At 39.1% G+C, this 19,583-nt stretch overlaps 1 long non-coding RNA gene across 4 annotated transcripts in view; it reads right to left on the reverse strand.

The window, feature by feature from the left end:
* Window positions 1-312: 312 nt before the first annotated feature.
* The window catches only part of LOC117998813, a 128,275-nt gene continuing 109,004 nt past the window's right edge, over window positions 313-19,583 (reverse strand). For all 4 annotated transcript variants that reach the window (XR_004676089.1, XR_004676088.1, XR_004676086.1 and 1 more), the window contains 6 exons: window positions 14,928-14,992; window positions 13,409-13,487; window positions 6,525-6,699; window positions 5,575-6,172; window positions 3,849-3,917; window positions 313-429 (listed from right to left, as the gene is read on the reverse strand). This is a non-coding gene — a long non-coding RNA (uncharacterized LOC117998813). The remainder of the gene's footprint in view (window positions 430-3,848; window positions 3,918-5,574; window positions 6,173-6,524; window positions 6,700-13,408; window positions 13,488-14,927; window positions 14,993-19,583) is intronic.

Below are 19,583 nucleotides of genomic sequence, written 5' to 3' on the forward strand. Positions count from 1 at the left end.
AAAGTGATGAAAGTAGTGCTCAAATTCACATCTTCAGCTTCTGTGTTTACAGCAGGTGCTCATTTCTTTCTTTCTTTTTTCTTTCTTTCTTTTTTCTTCCTTCCTTTCTTTCTTTTTCTTTTTCTTTTTTTTTTAAAGATTTTATTTTTTATTTATTCATGAGAGAGAGAGAGAGAGAGAGAGAGGCAGAGGCAGAGGGAGAAGCAGGCTCCCCGCGGAGCAGGGAGCCCGATGCGGGACTCGATCCCAGGACCCTGGGATCATGACCTGAGCTGAAGGCAGACGCTTAACCGACTGAGCCACCCAGGCGTCCCATTTCTTTTTCTTTTTCTTCTTCTTCTCCTTCTCCTTCTTCTTCTTCTTTCTTCTTATTCATTGTCATCTTTTTCTCCTAGGGGCTCATTTAATTTAATCAGTCAGCAGGGAAACCTAAGCAACAAGTACATTCAATAACTTGGTTCCAAAACAACAACAAAATCAATAACAATTTATTTGCTTTACAATATATATGCTATTCAGAAGCTTTCACATTATTTCATTGGTTACATAAAGCAGCCCTGCAAAGTAGATTGGACAAATACTCTAATGCCTGTTTAGGTGACGAGAAGTCTGAGGTATGACTAGGTAAGACTAGGTGACCTTCCTAGTTTATTCAAAGTTAGTCAGTGACAAACCTAATTCCTGATTGTTTGTTCTAGCCCTTGCTAACCAATATCTTGATATATTTGAAAGGTTCAACAGTTACTAGAGAGTTAGCCCGCTCTGGAGAAATCAGTAAAGATAAATAGAAATAATTAGGTCATGGGAAAGTGGCAGTAATGCCTTATGATGCAGTCCCTTTTGTACTGATTCCTCAGGGACTATCCAAAATGGATCTGTCAAATCCCTGGTTATGCTTTATTCAGAGTACCTTGATGTGTATGTGGTGCATTTCTACTTCCTATACCATTAGTCTAGGGTAAATTTAAATAGGTCATCTTTTAGGGGATATATTTTTTAAATTTTTTGGTTTAAATTCAATTTAATTAAAATATAATGTATTATTAGTTTCAGGGGTAGAATTTAGTGATTTTATCAGTTGCATATACATCCGGTGCTCATTACATCAAGTGCCCTCCTTAATGCCCATCACCCAATTACCCCATCCCCCCACCCATCTCCCCTCCAGCAACCCTCAGTTTATTTCCTATAGTTAAGAGTCTTTTATGGTTTATCTCCTGCTCTGTTTTCATCTTATTTTATTTTTCCATCCCTTCCCCTATGTTCATCTGTTTTGCTTCTTAAATTCCACATATGAGTGAAATCATATGGTATTTGTCTTTCTCTGACTGACATTTCGCTTAGCATAATACCCTCTAGCTCCATCCACATCATTGTAAATGGCAGGATATCATTCTTTTTGATGGCTGAGTAATATTCCATTGTGTATATATTCTGAATTTTGTGAATCCATGCATTTTTCTCAATTGACCTTTAAACCCGGGACTTAGATATTTCCTCCCTTCCACCTAAGCACATGTACTCTCCCAATTTACATGCTCATTTCTGTGATACACACAGAAACCATTAACGAATATATACGACTGCATAATCATCCCTTATACACACAAACTTTATTCACACACACACACACACACACACACACCCCTTTTGATTTTACACCCCTTCCCCAATAGAAAGCCACATATGGACACATGAGACAAACACATGTCCCTTTGGAAAATGTCTCCTCCTGCTCATACCCTACCCAACACCCATGTAACTAAACATATTTATACACATGTACTCACACACAAATGCCAAGTTTCAAGAGTCATAGCAACTTTCAGGCCCTAAATGTGCCTGGTAAATTCTTTGGGCTTCACCCTAGGGACTGAAATTGTTGCTTGAGCAAGAGAAGAGGGAGGATTTGCAGAGTAGGAAGAAGAGGGTAGTACAATCAGAATGTAATATGGGAGACTTCCCTATCAATAAAGCCAAAGGCTTTTTATTTTATAGTCCCAACTGAGGGCACCTATCTGCAAATATCTCCCTGACTAAATGTCGCAGCACTTTAGAAAACTTCCCCAATGAGCTTAACTTGGACATCTTGAAGCACATCCTTCTTTCGCCACCAGAAAAAGTCCACATGGAGTACAGGAGAGACTGTCAATGTCTAGTGCGTTGGGGTCCCTGGGTAAGGGTCTACGAAATCACCAGGACAAAGGGGATGCAGAGCAAAGGCAGCACTTGCAACTGCATACTGCCGTTTATTTCTCACGTAGATATATACTTGCAGAGATCAGATAAACATAACAATGTATACTTAAAGTATCAAGCCAACATCCGGGAAGTGAAATATACACGAAATGCAATAAGAACAAAATACATCCTGCTTATGCTTGCAGAATAAAGAATTCTCTTAGCCATCCTTCCTTTGGAGACCACATGTTCTTTGTCTTTAGAAAGAACACTTCTGATTAGAAAGACACACTTTAAGCGAGGCAAGAGCCACTTCCTGCTGATCCAGGCATTTAGGACTTGCAACATGAGGTAAGGGGAAGAGAACATTTTCTCCTCCTGGCCTAGGCCTGCCTGGCCGACCTTAACCTCAGTGCAGTCCTCAAATGACCCTGGCCTGCAAGGGGCCTACAAGCCTACACCATCTCAGAGAGACAACTGAGTCCTGGAGGCAGAGACCTAAGTTTGAAACCCAGATCTACCTCATAAACTCTCTGGGTATCAGTTTCCTCATGTGTAAAAAGATGAAAATACTCACTACTTAGTGTTGTGGTGACAATTAAGTGAAGTGTGACAACATATGTAAAGTACCCATCATGTTCCCCGAGACAAAGTAGGCTCTCAATTAATGATAGGTTAAATGCTGTGTTGTACTCTAAACACATGAGATGTTACATAAAGCCAAGTTGTCTAAGGGGTAGATGTGGGATGCTTTTACAAAGAAATGGCATTTCAGCTGGATTCCTCATTGCAACATCAACAAAATTGGGAGAGGAAAAACGAAATTTGGATTTTTTATAAAAAATTAGGCAAGTATTTAGGAATTCTTTGCATGAGACTTTGATTTCCAAATAGCTAGATTCTTGCTTTGCAGGGAGAAGTTCAACTTATGGCCTGTATTTCCCAGCAAAGGTGGCAAATAGGAAACAAGAATCTGGAGATGTGAGCCAGTGTGACTATAGCCTTAGAATGCATATCCTCAATAGTTTTTATGTTTTATGTTGTCTGTAGAAAAATAATAAAAAGATGTCTCAAAAATCGACTGATAACTTGAATAGCCCACACATCAAACTATCAGGAAGTTAAGTTTCTGTGACAGAGTGAGACATAAACTGGACTTGGAGTCAAATGCTTTGGAATACTTATAGAAGTCTTAGTTTCCCCATCTATAAAATGGGGTCAATATTAGTACTCATCTAATATCTTATTATAAGGATTAAATGAGATAGTGAATGTCAAGTGCTTAGAAAAAGGCTTAGAACACCTGGTAATGGTAATTATTTTTACCCACCCCATGAGTTTATTGTAACAGTGAAATAAACACACCATAAAATATTACTTTTAGTTTTATAAAGTACATTTAATACCAGCTAGATGTATTTTGAGTAGGGGGAGGGGTTCTTAACTCAAATGTTCACTTTAAGCCAAAATGGACTTCTATAACATACTTTATTTTAATTAACTTATTTTTTTGCATCTAAAAGATCAGAATGTGGGGTATGCTCCTTCCACTTTCTACTCCCCTCCCATCGTATCACCCAGCTCTGCTGGGCTTCATTAAGAGAACACTCCCACCCGGCCTCCACAAATTTCAAAATGAACCATGATTTTACCCAGAAACTGCTTACCGGCAATATTTGCAAAACATCTGTGCTCATCTGTCATGCTTCTTAGCCAAACGTGGCCATCCTACAAAGCTGTAATAAAACATGAAATAAACCTTTCCATAAAACATTTAATAAAGCTGTAAAAGTTAAATAGTTCATAATAAGCAACCATAAAAAAGCATGTAGCCCAGTTCTTGATCATTAACTTTCATTAGGGCTTGGAGGAAAACCCAGGCCATTCTTTTAAACTGCCCAGCTTACAGTGTGGAATTGAATCAAGGGTATTGTTCCCGGGATTCTCTCCACTTTGAAGCCAAAGGGATTTCACAATTGTTTCATTGAATTGAATCTAAGATGATCATATTCTTCTCATTGAGGTAAAATTAATTTGCAAAGAGACTTACTGAATTTCTTGGAATTCCTGCCCTAGGTTCGAGAAGAGAATGGAATTTTTTTTGCTTATTTCTCTAAGTGTGATGTTAAGCAATAAGTAGATGTTGTTTTTGGCTGCTCAGCATTGGATTCTCTTTCCTAATGGTGCCTTATTTCCTTTCAGAGAGATTCCATTATATGGATTGTTAGAGGTTTGGGGTATCCCAAAAAACAGGTCCCGTCTCTCCCCAGACAAGGATGAAGCATGTGATGGAGCTATGCTAATCAGACCTTGTCTTCCAGGACTGCAGTGAATCTGCCCAGAGTGATAACACGGGAGGGAAGGAGGGAATAAGCAGTTGGTGCTCACTGTCTGTCTCACTCCATAGTCACATCCTGATAGGTTTGTTCAATAGTTCCTGCTCTTGACCGCACAGTCTTGCACTGATTTCTCTACTCATCAGAGATCAATACTCTAGCTCTCTCTTTGATTTAATAAGTACCCAATAAACTCCTTTTCTGCTCAAGTTTTTTAGAGTTGTTTGCTATTGCTTATGCTAAAGGATCTTAATTGCTACAGTGTCAAGTAATAATTATCGTTGGTTACTATTTATTTTCAAAAACAGAAACACATGGTGCAGGGAAAACCACCAAAAGAAAGAATTATGCAATAATAATTTGTCTACTTCACCATTCTCCTCATCAAAAAAAAAAAAAAAAAGAAAGAAAACCTAAGGTTTTTTTAATTACAAATTATATCTAAAAGAAATTAAATCAAATGGCTGTCAAAACTGCAGAAAATACAAAAGGGAAAGCATAAAACTCGTATCAAAAAATTCAACTGAGGAGGTATAGACCAGAAATTTCTATCCCAAACAAAATGATTTTAAATCCCCTAATAGCTGAGAACTTCATATAAATATTTGCCTAATGGCCTGAAAGGCATTGAGAAGAAATGAAATCCCTATGAGTTGAAACCTTATAGATTACAGTTGGCGGCTCGAAATTGTTTGAGGTTAAGAGGATTTATGATTTATAAAAGACTAGTATTGTTAGCCCCTGCATAAAACAGCTACATCTCACAGGCTCATTTTTACCAGGAGCAGCTCCCTGGAGCCAAAATGATATACAAAATGGAACACTAGCTTCTATACTCTGTTCAAATCCCTTCGTCTTTCAGGCCAAGTTAATTTAAGTGAAAAAACTCAGTTAGAAACTTAGGAAGTAAATTGGTACTTAATACAGTTCCATCAGATCCTTTTCTTTCCCCTGAAGTCTTACTCACTGAAGAAATCTTAATTAAGAAGAAGGCAGGGAAGTAGTCTAAATGCATATGTGATGTATTAAATATCTGACAGACCATTTGCACACTGACCTCACTGGTGAGCCAGGATGGAGCACAAGCCTGTAACTAGGCTCAAGGGCTGCTTGAACTCATCACAACTGAATAATGGCTGCTGTCTTTTTAAAACTCTCCGAGGTTCACATTGTAGATTTCCTTCCAGTTTCCAGTGGTATGAGAGACACCGCCAGTATAAATCTTGTTGTCACAAAAGAGCAAGTTATAGTATATATTCAACCACACACACAAAAAAACTTTCAAATAACATTAAGTAAAACCCACAAAACCAAGGAGAGTCAGAAGCAAAGCTGAAACTCTGTCCTTAAGTCACCCCCATTCTGTTTAGATCTTGAAGAATACCAAATTCATCCTAGGGAATCACCAGGGCTGTGTCTACACAATATTAAGACAATAAGTCAAATTGGTTAAAAAAGAAGAAGCAAAGAAAAGAAAAGAAAAGAAAAAAGGGAAAAATCTTGTAGTTCAAGTCTGGTTGATAAAGGAAATACAAACCAGTCTCCTTTTGTGAATTTTCATCTGTGTGTGGACCTAAACACCATGTCCACCACTGAAAGAAAGGGAAGATGCAGCTTGGTGCCACTTGGAGGTTTCTTCCCTAGAATCATGGGTTCTAAGCAAAGGTTTTTAGAAAACAAGTGTTATTATTATTTGGCTTAACAATGTATATCTTCTCTTAATACATTTATGAATCAAATAAAATCAAATCATTTGACCTGAATAGTCAGAAGGCCGGGCTATCCCTGGAATCCATTCTGAAAAACTACAAGCATTGACAAATCTGAGACAGGAATGCTTGCCGTGAGGCAGAAAAGCCTGGTGGTAAAGGGCCTGAGCTTTAGAGCCAGAGACCTGGGTTTCAAACCCATCTAACAGTCACTTGTTAGCTGTGTGACTTGGAACAGGAAGCTCACCTCTTTAGGTGGAGGATATTTCACCTATTAAATGAATAATGTAATACCAACCTTACAGGGTTGCCATGAGGATTAACTGAGATATCTGTGAAGCCCTTAGCATGGTGCCTGGAGCCTGGTAAACCTTCCATAAACAGTGTCTACATCTGTGAGCATCAAACATTTCCAAGGAGAAAAAATAAGACAAGGCCTCTTTAAGATCAAGACTGGAGGATGTTGAAGGTTTCTAGATGCAGAAAGAATTTGCTTTCATTACATGGAAAGTAACTTTCACATAGGGAAAAGGCTGCAAAAGTGAATCATTCATTCCACAAATATGCCAACTATGTAGCATCAGGGAATTCAAAGATGAACGAGATGGAAATGGTCCCTGCCCTCCAGAAAATAACAGTCTAGAGGGCATGCACATACAGAAACAGGCAATTACAAGGGTCCCATTTCTCACACAGTGCCCCAGTGCCCCCCACAGCCCCAACAGAAACCACACCAGGCCCTCTCCCTGTCTCACACTCCACTTCCTGCCAATCCAGGCAGAGGACTTGAAATCTTTGACCCGAGTCTTCCTGGGTCATAAGAGCTTCATAAGATGAACAAAAAGCTTCTAGCCAATGACTGAACCTTAGTACTTGATGTGTCCTAGGCTACTGTTAGAAACTGAATTGTGTGTCAAAATTTGTATGTTGAAGTCCTAACTCCCAATACCTCACACTGTGTATTTAAAGATAGGAGACTTTACAGGAGTGATCAAGTTAAAACGAGGCATTTTAGGGTAGGTCCTAATTTAATCTAACTGATATCCTTATAAGAGGAAATTTGGACACACAAAAAGAGACATCAAGGGGCGCCTGGGTGGCTCAGTCGTTAAGCGTCTGCCTTCGGCTCAGGTCATGATCCCCGCATCAGGCTCCCTGCTCGGCGGGAAGCCTGCTTCTCCCTCTCCCACTCCCCCGGCTTGTGTTCCCTTTCTCGCTATCTCTCTCTCTGTCAAATAAATTAATAAAAAAAAAAAAAAAAAAAAAGAGACACCAAGGATTCACATGCACAAAACATCATGTGAGGACACAGGGAGAGGACTGCCATCTTCAAGTCATGGAGAGAGGCTTCAGGAGAAACCAAACGTGTCAACACCTTGATCTTGGACTTCCAGCCTCCAGAACCATAAGAAAATATTTTTTGTTGGTTAAGGCACCCAGTCTGTGTTATTTGGTTATGGCAGCCCCGGAAAACTAATACAGTTGCTCTCTAGGTGACTGCAGGAGCATAGGAGCCTTTGTGCCCAAGAGGGGACAGAAGTGTATTGAGCGAATGACAAAGGGTGTGAATTCTACTTTTATTTATTTTTTATTTTTTATTTAAATTCAATTTAGTTAACATATAATGTATTATTAGTTTCAGGGGTAGAATTTAGTGATTTCATCAGCTACATATAACATCAGATGCTCGTTACAAGTGCCCTCCTTAATGCCCATCACCCAGTTACCCTATCCCCCCACCAGTCACCCCTCTAGCAACCCTCAGTTTGTTCTCTATCATTAAGAGTCTCTTATGGTTTGCCTCCCTCTCTGTTTTTATCTTATTTTTCCTTCCCTTCCCCTATGTTCATCTGTTCTGTTTCTTAAATGCCACATATGAGCAAAATCATATGGTATTTGTCTTTCTCTGACTGACTTATTTCACTTAACATAATACTCTCTCGTTTTGTGTATTATATATATATATGTATATGTATATGTGTGTGTATATAGATATATAATGGAATATTACTAAGCCATCAAAAAGAATGAAAACTTGCCATTTGGATTCTACTTTTAAAAGAATGTGATGCCCAGTGAAATGGGCCATCTCTCCAGAAAGATTTTCTTGATAAGGGTATTATCAAACATGACTTTTACCCACCCAAGCACCTACTCACACATAATTACCAACAATTGGTTCAATGGGACATTTTCCCAAACAAATGAGCCTAGCCAGGAGACTGCAACAGAATAGTGTCAGGCACATAATAATAATGGACTATATTTTATTGAACATATACTACATACAGTCACTGTTCTAAGAACTTTACATGCATTAACAAATTTAATCTTCACCACAAACTATGCATTAGTTCCCTGTGGTTGCTCTACCAAATTCCCACAACCAGGTGATTTAAAGCAACAGAAATGTATTCTCTCACAGTTCTCAAGTCCACAGGCTGGACTAAAGACTGGAAGTCCAAAATTAAGGAATTGTAAGGGAGAATCCTTCTTTACCCTTTCCAGCTTCTGGTGATGGCGCGCTATGCCTGGCATCTGTGGTTTTCAGCTGCGTTACTCTAGTCTTGCCTGCACTGTGACAAGGTGTTCTCCATGTGTTTGTCTTCTTATAAGAAAACATTGGATTAAGACTCACCCGACTCCAGTATGAGCTCATCTTAATGTAACCAATTATATCTGCAAAGACCTTATTTCCAAATAATGTTACATGGTGAGGTTTCAGGTAGACATGAATTTGGGGGGACACTATTCAAGTCAACAGAGGTAGGCACCGTTATTGTCATGTCAGTTTTTGAGATTAAAAGACCAAAGCACAAAGATGACATGACTTTCCAAGTTTGCCTGGATAATCAACGGCAGAGCCCAAATGCAGCTCCAAAGCCCATGTTAACAGCTTAGCTATGCTGCCTCTCGAAAAGTATTTCCTAAATGAATGAATAAAATGGTCGTAAATGGCTGAGTGCCAGCATGCTCAATTATGTCGCCCTAATTTCCCTCCTCAGCATCCCTCTCTGAGACCACTGCACCAGCCTCACAGGTAATGTCCCTCTTTCTACCTTCTCCTTTCTCAAGTCTGCCCTCCACATAATCTCCAGAGGTGAGTTTTCACAACACAGATCTGATCATCAGTACCGAAAAGATCTTATTTACAGTTCTTAAAAATTAAAATTCGTAACTTAGCACAGCAGCCAATGTTCTTCACACATTGGACTAAAATGGAATTGTACCCATTTTTGCTTACCACTGCATCCTTAACAACATACACAGGTCCCTAGTACCAAGTAGGCCTTCAAAAGTCATTGTTAAGTGAATGGAAAGATGAATGAATGAATGAATGAATGAATGAATGAATGAATGAATGAACAAATGAATGATCTAGGCCAATCTACATTTCTAGCCTTAGGTCCTGCTGCTTTACCTACAACCATTCTCTACCACTCACACCTCCTCATCACCCATTTGCCTTTCCAGTATTGTAGACATACTTGGCAGCTCATATCATGAACCCAACAAATGTGCCCAGGTGCCTTTGTTTACATTGTGCCCTGTGCCAGGTATATCATAATCACCCTCGGGGCCCACCTCAAACCTCCTCTTCCCATTAGGTACATTTAGAACACACACACACATACATCTTACACATACAAATTGCTTCCACTCACAATGGTACCATCAAACTTTGTGATGTCACCTACACCGCATCTGGCTTGCTCTATGACATCTATTTGAAAAGGTTTCTTCCTATCTCCACTCTTGAGAGGCCCTTGGGAGGAGAGGCTATGTCTTCTCCATTTTATATAATCAGTGTTTAGCACAGTGCTCATCAGAGAGTGGACATTCGATAAATGTTTGCTGGATAAACAACTGAATGTGTACATAAACACAGCTTTTATTTCTATTTTGACTAAGGTTTGACTGTGCACATACAGAACAAATTCCCAAACAATGAGGCAACTTCTTGGCTTTCAAAACTACCCATGCACAGATGTCACACTGCTAAGGGAAGGCTGAAGCTGAAATTGTGATTCAAAAACAGATATCCTAGGGGCAAACTTATGAAAGCACTGGAGGCTCCTGCCACTCCCTGAATTCCTATTTGCCTATGTGATGGGTAAATGAGATGGAGGGATAAGGAAATTGACAATGTGATTCCAGCACCAAGGGCTGCTTTTACATCATTGACATAGCTTTATAGCTTTGTTGTTTTTAATCAATTACATGTGGAGTCCATTTCAGTCCATTAATAAGCCTGTTTAGTCACTTCTCATTTAATGTAATTATAGGGATAGTGTGGCATGGAAGTTGAAAGCATGGACTAGGAATCAGAGAAACCAAATGTGCACTAGTGTCCCCCATCTTTAATACATATGTGAGCATGTAGGGGCATCTGAGTGGCTCAGTCGGTTAAGTGCCTGCCTTCAGCTCAGGTCATGATCTCGGGGTCCTGGGATTGAGTCTTGAGTCAGGTTCCCCGCTCAGTGGAGAGTCTGTTTCTCCCTTTCCCTCTCCCCACTCATGCTCACGCTCTCTCTCTCTCAAATAAATAAATAAATCTTTTAAAAAATATGTATGTGAGCATGTAGGCATGTACACATGCATGTATTTCCCTCCCTTGGCCACCCATCCTCCTCTTTTTACCATGTCGTTTCATGGTCTCCTTCACAGCGAGACTCTCTAAAGAGTTATTTGCATATATTTATATGTGTGCCCCACTTCCTCACTTCACATTCTTTCCAGAACCACAATTAGGTGGCTGTCCCCTCACACCCAGGCCACTCATATCAAGTTCAACACTGTCTTCCATGTTGTCACCTCCCTGTCCTTATCTCACTTGGCTTTCTAGCAATAATCCACACATAAGGACCACCTTCCTTGTTTGAAATATTTATCTCCTCTCTTGGCTACCGTTAACTCCACTTTCTCTTAGTTCCACCCCCTCCCTGCCATCTCCCAGGCTGTTCACCTGACCTTGAAATCCTGGTGTGCCTCAGGACTCCAGACTGGCTTTCTTTGCCTTTCCGTCTGTCTCTCTGCCATTGGGTCCTGTCCAGTGGTCTTAATGCCAAATGTACACTCACAACCCTGCCTACCCTGGCTTTGTCTCTGGACTTCTCTTCTTAAAGTCCCCTTGCCAGACAGAGAATAGATGAGAAGTAAGCATGGGCCCCATACAGTCAGAGTACCTGACTTTGAATCCTTACTTGGCATTTATTTGCTTCAGAACTTTGGAAATCTAAGGACCTGTTTCCTCATCTATGAAATAGGAATAATGCCTCACAGGATTCTCTTAAAGATTAAATGAGTTGACACATTTAAGGAATATATACCAGTTCCAAGAACATGGCAGACACTCAATAAATTATAGCAATTATTATCACCAGTAGTAGCAATAGGAGTATGTCGTCTTAGATATCAAAGATGCATCTCGAAGTTAATGTTCCTAAAATAGACCTCTAGATTTTCCTTTAAAAACTCATTTTTATTTATGTCCCTAGCATATTACTTTATCTTATTTTCTTCATAAAACTTATTACTATCTGAAATTTCCTTATTTGTGCCTTTACCCACTTACTGTCTGCCCCACCTCCAGCTAGGAAGCTAGGATTTAAGCTTCATGAGGGTAGAGCCATGTCTGTCTTGTTCACTGCTGTGATTCTGCCACCTCAAATAGTGACTTGTATTAACAATAGTAGGTGCTCAATACATAGCTGCTAAATGAATATATTGATGAATGAAGTAATCAACAGTTTGACTTGGACGTGGTACCTATGCCTAGCATTTACTAGCTATGGGATTTAAGAAAACATTTAACCTTTATGAGCCTTAGTTTGCTCACCTTAACAATTTAACAGAGTTACTGTGAAGGTTAAGTGCATTTAACATGCTTAGTACAGTGCCTGGCTCAGAGTAATTATTTTTCATTATGTGATAATAAAAAATGAAAATAATCATTTGTATGAATTACAGAATAGTCATTAAAAGGAGTTGGAATCTAAGGAATGTGAAGCAAGATATTTCCAGAAAATAAAAAAGTATGTAGTACATAGAATGATAGACTTTTAGAACTAGAAGGAAACTTCAAGAAGAAACTTTTTTATTCATTTCATGAATATGCAGATGTGCAAACTGATGCCTGGATAACTAGGTGATTTATCCAAAATCACAGGCCTAGAAATAGAACTAGACCCAGGTCCCCTAACTCCAAGTCCATTAAACATGATATAGTGCCTTAACTTCTCCCAATTATTTTGGTTTGATAATCTACATGAACATACTGCATACATGAGCTTCATGTTAAATTCTTTGTCATATAAGAATAAATTATAACTATTTGAAAAGTATTTTTATTGCTGGCAAAATGTGAAAAGACATACAGATAACAACATATACATGCCCAATATTTCTCTCTCCATCATTTCTCCATTCACTCTTTGGTCACCTACTATAGGTTCAATGTTGTGCTTGATGTGGAAGAAAACAAGTGGAAGACACAGTCCCAACTTTCAAGGAGTTTTGGGCACAATTATCCATGTTGGTTACTGAACAAATGCAGCGGATTACCCAACCAATATATGTTGAACCTCTGCCCTGTGCCAGACACTTTGCTAGATTCTAGAAATGCAGTGGGGGGTTAGAGCAAGGCTAGGCTACCATAACAAAAAGAACTAAAATAATTCAGTGGTTTGAAGAAGATTGAAGTGAATTTCTTTCTCATATGACAATTTGAGGTAAGGTACAGGTTGGTGGGTAGTTCGATTCCACTTGGTCATTTGGAGATTCAGGTTTCTTCCCTCCTCTCTACCCTTTTCTGAGGCTTTGCCTTGCATCCTCCATACAGTGGACACTGGGTCACAATTGATTCCAGCTGGCAAGAACGGAAAGGGAAAATAAAATGCCCACATTCTATTTGTAGAAACTTAATCATGTGGCCACACACAACTACAAGGGAAGCTGGGCAGCATAGGTAGCTGGGAGTCATGTGCCTGGCTATAATTCTATCACTGTGGACAAGAGGAGGAACTGTCTTGGCCTCAGTGAGTCAAACCTTCCCAGTTTCCCTACCTTTGTATGCTCACAGTCTAGATGAGAGACAGAAAATAATCATATCCTTATGAACTATGATAAACATCGTGAAGGAAACATATATGGGGCCTGAGAGCACAGAATAGGGAGACTAACCTGGTCAAGTCCAGAGCATTCAGGAAGCAGGAATAGCCGATGGAGAGGCCAGACAGCAGATGGGGAGTGGCTTCAGACTCTGGAGCCAGTCAGAACATTCAGATTTCAGTCTTAGCTCTAGGGTTTTCTAGCTGTATAATCTTGAATGAGTTATTTTACCTCTTTTGCTTTATTTTCCTCATTTGTAAAATAAGACTGAATAATAATTATTTACTTAATAATATAAACAATTATCATACATTATTATATTATTATACCATAATTTTATTATTATTATATGCTATAGTTATCATAATCATCATTATTATTATATCATAAGTTCCTTTGGTATGAAGATGAATTGTAAGTGCTAAACCACAGACACACGTACTAAATACAGCTGACGCTCTCCACTGGTTTGGGGGAACATGCATCAGGAGGTCAGGAATTTAGCAAGTAGTCACCTAGGTGAGTTACCTAGTGGTGAATACTTAGTATTTTCTGGCAAAAGCACAGGCATTTCTTATGCTAATTAATGCAAGAGTTTCTTTGTTTTTATATTTTAGTCTGTGAAAAAGCCCAACCTTGACTAAGTGTGCCCTATATGTTGAATGAGGAGAAATGTCTAACTAGTAAATCTCTGAGCTGTTGCCACCAGAGTAGTTACAAATAACGTTATTTGTAAGTTAGACATTTGTTTGGGAAGTTTCAAGGGGTTGTAGGTAGGAACCTCTATCCATACACTCAGGTGAATATTCCTATTCCTTTGTGCCTATTCCCTTATGTTTTAGAAATAAACTAATTTCAGTTCTAAGTCCCCATTACACTGTGCAGTTAGGGTATTCAACCATGGTAATTCTGGGGTCTCCTCTCAAATCTGGCACTAGAGAAGCTCTGGGGTCTTAAGTAGCACCCTGAAACGGGAAGCCCCTTTATTCACCAATCACAGTAGAACCAATTCACTCTGTGATTTGTGTTTTTTCTCTTCAGATGGTTCCCTTAGGTCCTGGGATTGTGACATGCCTCTGGGGAGCTAAGTGTTTACTCATGCCTCCTCTGCCACTGTTCCCTCTGGGATCCAGCCACCTCCTTCAAGCACTGCCAGGGAGGGATGGTGAGGAGAAGGATGTTGTCCACTGCTCACAGAAACCACAAACCTCTGCCCCTTTCTACTGTCTGAGAATTATTTTTTTTTTTAGTCTGGGAGAATCTCACTCCTTATGGTTCCCTCAGGGCCATTCTTTCTCTCCTCAAACTCTCTAGACGGCAGCCTTAGAAAATTTCCTCAGTGGCATGGAATTTTGAAAAACAAAAGCTAGAAAAAATAATTGTTTACATCCTTTGTTCCCTGCCATAAAACTCCCTGAGAAAAGGAAGCAAGATCCCACTGCTTGCTTAACTGGGGGAGAGCAAAAGAGAAAACTCAGAAAGAAAGATGTGTAGAAAAATCATCTTGTTGCCTTGACACCTGGGTTTCTGTCCCACTGAGGGAACATTTTCATCAGAAACTCTTCCAAAATTGCCTCACTCAGAGACTAACCTTTTTCTTTCTGCCGTGAGACATTGGGACAAAGTGCAGGACTCCAGCAGCAGCAAGCTGACAACCTGAAAAGAGGAGGAAACACTCAAATGCAGAGAGTGCATGTGTGTTTGTTTTACCTTGTGCTCATTTGTTTCCATTAAGAGTTGAATTGGTTATCTATGATTACAATTCTGGAGTTTTCACATTAAATCAAAATATCTGGCATTTCTTTTGGAGGAAAACAAAAACCGGACTCTCAAAATACTGCAACTGCATTGCCAAATAGCCACACTGAGACTGAGTTGTGGCACCTCCTTTAGATGGAACACATGCCCTCTGGTTTCCCACAGAACCTAATAATACCCCTAACTCCCTAAAATCCAGATGTGGTGCCAGATGCCAGGTATCATCATAATTATGATGTCATTTTTTAACTGTAGAATTAAGAAGAAAATAACTATTTTATGGACTCCTGTTCCATGTAGAGAAATTAAAGATAGACAAGAGGGCATCTTTGCTTTAGGAAAAGTGGGAATGAAGATATTTGCTTGTGCAAATGAAAATTATTCCTATTTGTTTAATATGCACGTGAAGTGTGGCTGGGTCTAAGAATACAACTTATGAGTAGGTTGCCAAATAAAATATAAAATAAAATTTGAATCTCAGATAAATCATGGATTTTTTTCTTAGTGTAAGTATGTCTTAAATACTGCATGAGACATACTTAAAAAAAATCATGGTTTTTCTAAAACTTCAATGTAACTGGGCATCCTGGTTTTGTTTATTTATTAAATCCAACAACCCTATTTATGAGGCCATTAGAAAACATTTATGCCTCCTCATTCCCTTTATCTGTCTTGTTAACTTTCTGCTATGGTTGTGTAGGGAAAGGAGAAGAAAAGGACCTAGAGAATCAGGAGCTTTCAGAGAACATTTTTTTTTTTTTTAAAGATTTTATTTATTTATTTGAGACAGAGAGAATGAGCGAGAGAGAGCACATGAGAGGGGGGAGAGTCAAAGGGAGAAGCAGGCTCCCTGCCTAGCAGGGAACCCGATGCGGGACTCGATCCAGGGACTCCAGGATCATGACCTGAGCCGAAAGCAGTCGCTTAACCAACTGAGCCACCCAGGCGCCCCTTTCAGAGAACATTTGACAGAGTGCTGAAGAAAAACAACCTCTTTAAATGTAGACGGTATAGACACTATTTCAAATCTGGACATGGACATTGAACAAGTGCAGATGAAGAGAATAAAGCTTCTCTTTCCAATAGAGACCATAGTATTAGAGGGAATGAGTCTTTCATGTAAACATCAGAGACCATAAGAACATAAGGTCCCAGAACAGGATCAGCAGAAACTGGGAAATTAAAGGAAAAACACATCTGGATCAGACCAGGACAGAGACAGTTCCTCAGCCAAACCTAGCCAAGAGATTTTTAGCAAATTCTTGGTGAGGAACAATTAAAAAATTGAGAGTCTCCATGGTCACATATGATTAAGTTTGTGTTAATTGTTATGTAAACTAGATGTCATCTCTACTTCAAAGAACATGTCCATTCACACTCAATTCAACCTGAGTTTAAAAATTACTTTATAGGGACTGTTTTAGATAGATTTCTGGGCTGGCTGTGTCTGAGTTCTACCTGAGTACTTCAGTCAAGACTTGGGTTTCTAGGTGATTAATATTTGAGAAATGGTTTCCCTGACATAAGGCTGATTAAGAAATAGATTCCTGGGGTGTCTGGGTGACTCAATTGGTTAAGCATCTGATTCTAGGTTTCAGCTTAGGTCATGATCTCAGGATTGTGGAATCAGGCCCCACGTTGGGCTCCACACTCAGCACAGAGGCTGCTTGAGATTCTCTCCCTCTTCCTCTACCTCTCTCTCAAATAAAATAAATTTTAAAAAAAGAAATTGGTTCCTATCTTGAAGCATGGAATGAGAATTTGAAGAGAGGAATGAGAGCACCCCTGCCATTCTGTTACCCATCATTGAAAGGGTAGAGAAGGACATGTGAATAAATTGTTGCATAGAGTGTGGTAAGTCTGTGATAGAGGTAGGTATGGATCCTATAGGGAAGGGAATTCTGTCCAGGTTTGAGACATTCTTGGAAGACTTTCTTTAACAGGTAATAACTGAGTGGAATCTTCAAGAATAAATTGAAGTTAGTGAGCAAAGTAGAAAAGTGCATTCCAAGCAGAGAGGTCATTTTGAGCAAACCCAGAGGCCAGGAGAGCCCTCACGTTGCATAGAAAGTAATTGATTAACTGGCAAGTGCCAGGGAGGGAGAAGTGAGAGATAAGACTGGAGAAACAGGTAAGAGCAGGTCACCAAAGCTTTGTGTGGCCATGCTCAGGAACTCAAGCTTTCTTTTGTAATCACTACCAAACTCCTGAAGCCTTTTAAATAAGAGTGACAAGGTCTAATGTGAACTTTAAGTCAACTGTAAGGAAAGAGCAGACAGAGCAGCTGCAGGGAGACCACTTATAAGATTATTGCAATAGTCAAAATGAGGTTTGACCAGGGCTTAAACTACAGCAACAAGAAAGAAATGGAAGGAATGAATAGATTTAATACATCATATGGAGATAAAACTAATTGGATGTAGCAATTGATTGAATGGGAGAATATGAAGAGTCTTGGATAAGATCAAAAAGCCAAGGATGACTTCCAGCTTGGATCACTGGGTGATGCCAACCAAAACAGGGAGTACCAGAGAGGAAAGAAGATGAATTTGGCCTTGGACATGCCAAGTTTTTAGATGCCTGTGGAATATCCAGATGGAGATAATACAGGAAGTGGTGCTGTTTGTAAGACCTTCAAAGTCCCAGGCACTCTTATTTCTGGAAGCCCCATCCCACAGCATAACAAGCATATTAAAATTTACCCACATCCCACATTAAATTTAACTTTTGCAATAAAAAATTTGAGAGGGTTTTTATAATTTTGATTTTTGAAATTATTTACATTTAATTTTTTATTATGATTTTTTCAATTGTTTACAAATTGAACATTTTAAGTAATAAATTTACTCTTGTAATGAAATTAACAAAATGTTATGGTTTTTATTTTTTTATTATGTTCAACTAGCTGTATAGTACATAATTAGTTTTTGATGTACTGTTTAATGATTCATTAGTTAGGTATAACACCCAGTGCTCATCACAGCATGGGCCAATAACACATTAATTCAGCTTTTGCAGGGTTGTTTTAATATTTTTGGAGTTTATCATTCATTTATTTAAGTCTCACAGGTGTGTTAATAGGCCCTTGAAAACCTCACAGGCTCCAGCATGAAGCCCATCATGCCTAATATAATACTATCCAGTGAGCAGACAGTTGAACATATTAGTCTGATGCTCAAGAAAGAGACAGTTTTATGAGGCAAAAATATGTAAATTCTAAGAGTGAGTTTAATTGCCTCAAGAGAACATAGAAATTGAGAAAAGAACTGGATAAAAAAGAAAGGAAGAGCACCAATATCTAAGAGAAGGTAAGAGGAACAAGGATTTCACAGTGGAGATGGTGAAAATGATGAGAAAATTAGGAAGAGAATGAGAGCAGAGAACCAAGGAGCAAAAAATATTAGAGACCTCAGTTGATCATTGAAGTGGTGTCAAAGGAAGTGGAGTGATCCATCCAATAAAACAAGGACTGACAATGAATCATGGAACACTACATCAAAAACTAATGAAGTGCTGTATGGTAACTAACATAACATAATAAAAAAATAAATAATAAAAAAATAAAATAAAACAGGGACTGAAAGTGTCTAGAGACTGGGCTAGTGATCTTAGCTAGTGTGGGGAGGCCACCGTATCTTAGAGCACACATCTCCAGGAACAGAAAGGGATAAAAACTGAAGGTTGGGAGGGTTGAGAAATGAAAGACAGATGAGAATGTAGAAGTAGTGACTGTGGAAATTGAGATAAGATAGGACAAAGAAAGATAGGCCAATAGTTGGAATGAGACATTGCCCAAGTGAGGTAGTTGGTGTTTGTTTGTTTAGATTAGGAAATTTTTGAGTGCTCTTCTGAGCCCAGAAGAAATCTCCAAGACAGGTGGAGATATTAAAGTTAATAGAGAAAGGATGAATTGGTGGAATGATGTCCTGGAAAAACAAGCAGAGTAGAGCAAGAGCCTAGGGCCAGTGTCTTCCTTGATGGGTGAAAGAATGTCTTATCTCCTGGGGTGACAGCATATAGACATGCTAATTGTTTCGACTTCCGCATATGTTCATTGTACCATTATTTCTCTATTTCTGAATGTGTCCTGTCTCCCAAGAGGACTGTGCAGGCCCAGAAAAGGACTGTCTCTTAATCCAACCATTTGCTTCTTTTCTACTACATTTGGAGGTAGTTTCCTGGGCAGCATGGTTAAAGGACATTAGAGATCATGTACAAAATCCTTTCCTGGCTGCATGGTTAAAGGACATTAGAGATAATGTACAATGGGACAGTACTTTCCTGGGCTTCATGGTTAAAGGACATTAGAGAACATGTACACAGTTCTCTCTCTTCTAGTTTTTTTAAAGAAGAAATTTCAAAGAATATATGTTTATTTTTTCTAAGAACATAATAGTGGAAAAGATTCTCCTGGTTCCAGGGGCAAGAGTCTTTCCAGTAATTCACATAATTAGAAGAGGAAGATGAGAGCAGAAAGTAGTAGAGGGTC

Source organism: Mirounga leonina, unplaced genomic scaffold, assembly GCF_011800145.1.
Source record: "Mirounga leonina isolate KUSES-001 unplaced genomic scaffold, KU_Mleo_1.0 Mir_418, whole genome shotgun sequence".
In the NCBI taxonomy this organism is placed as follows: Eukaryota; Metazoa; Chordata; class Mammalia; order Carnivora; family Phocidae; genus Mirounga; species Mirounga leonina.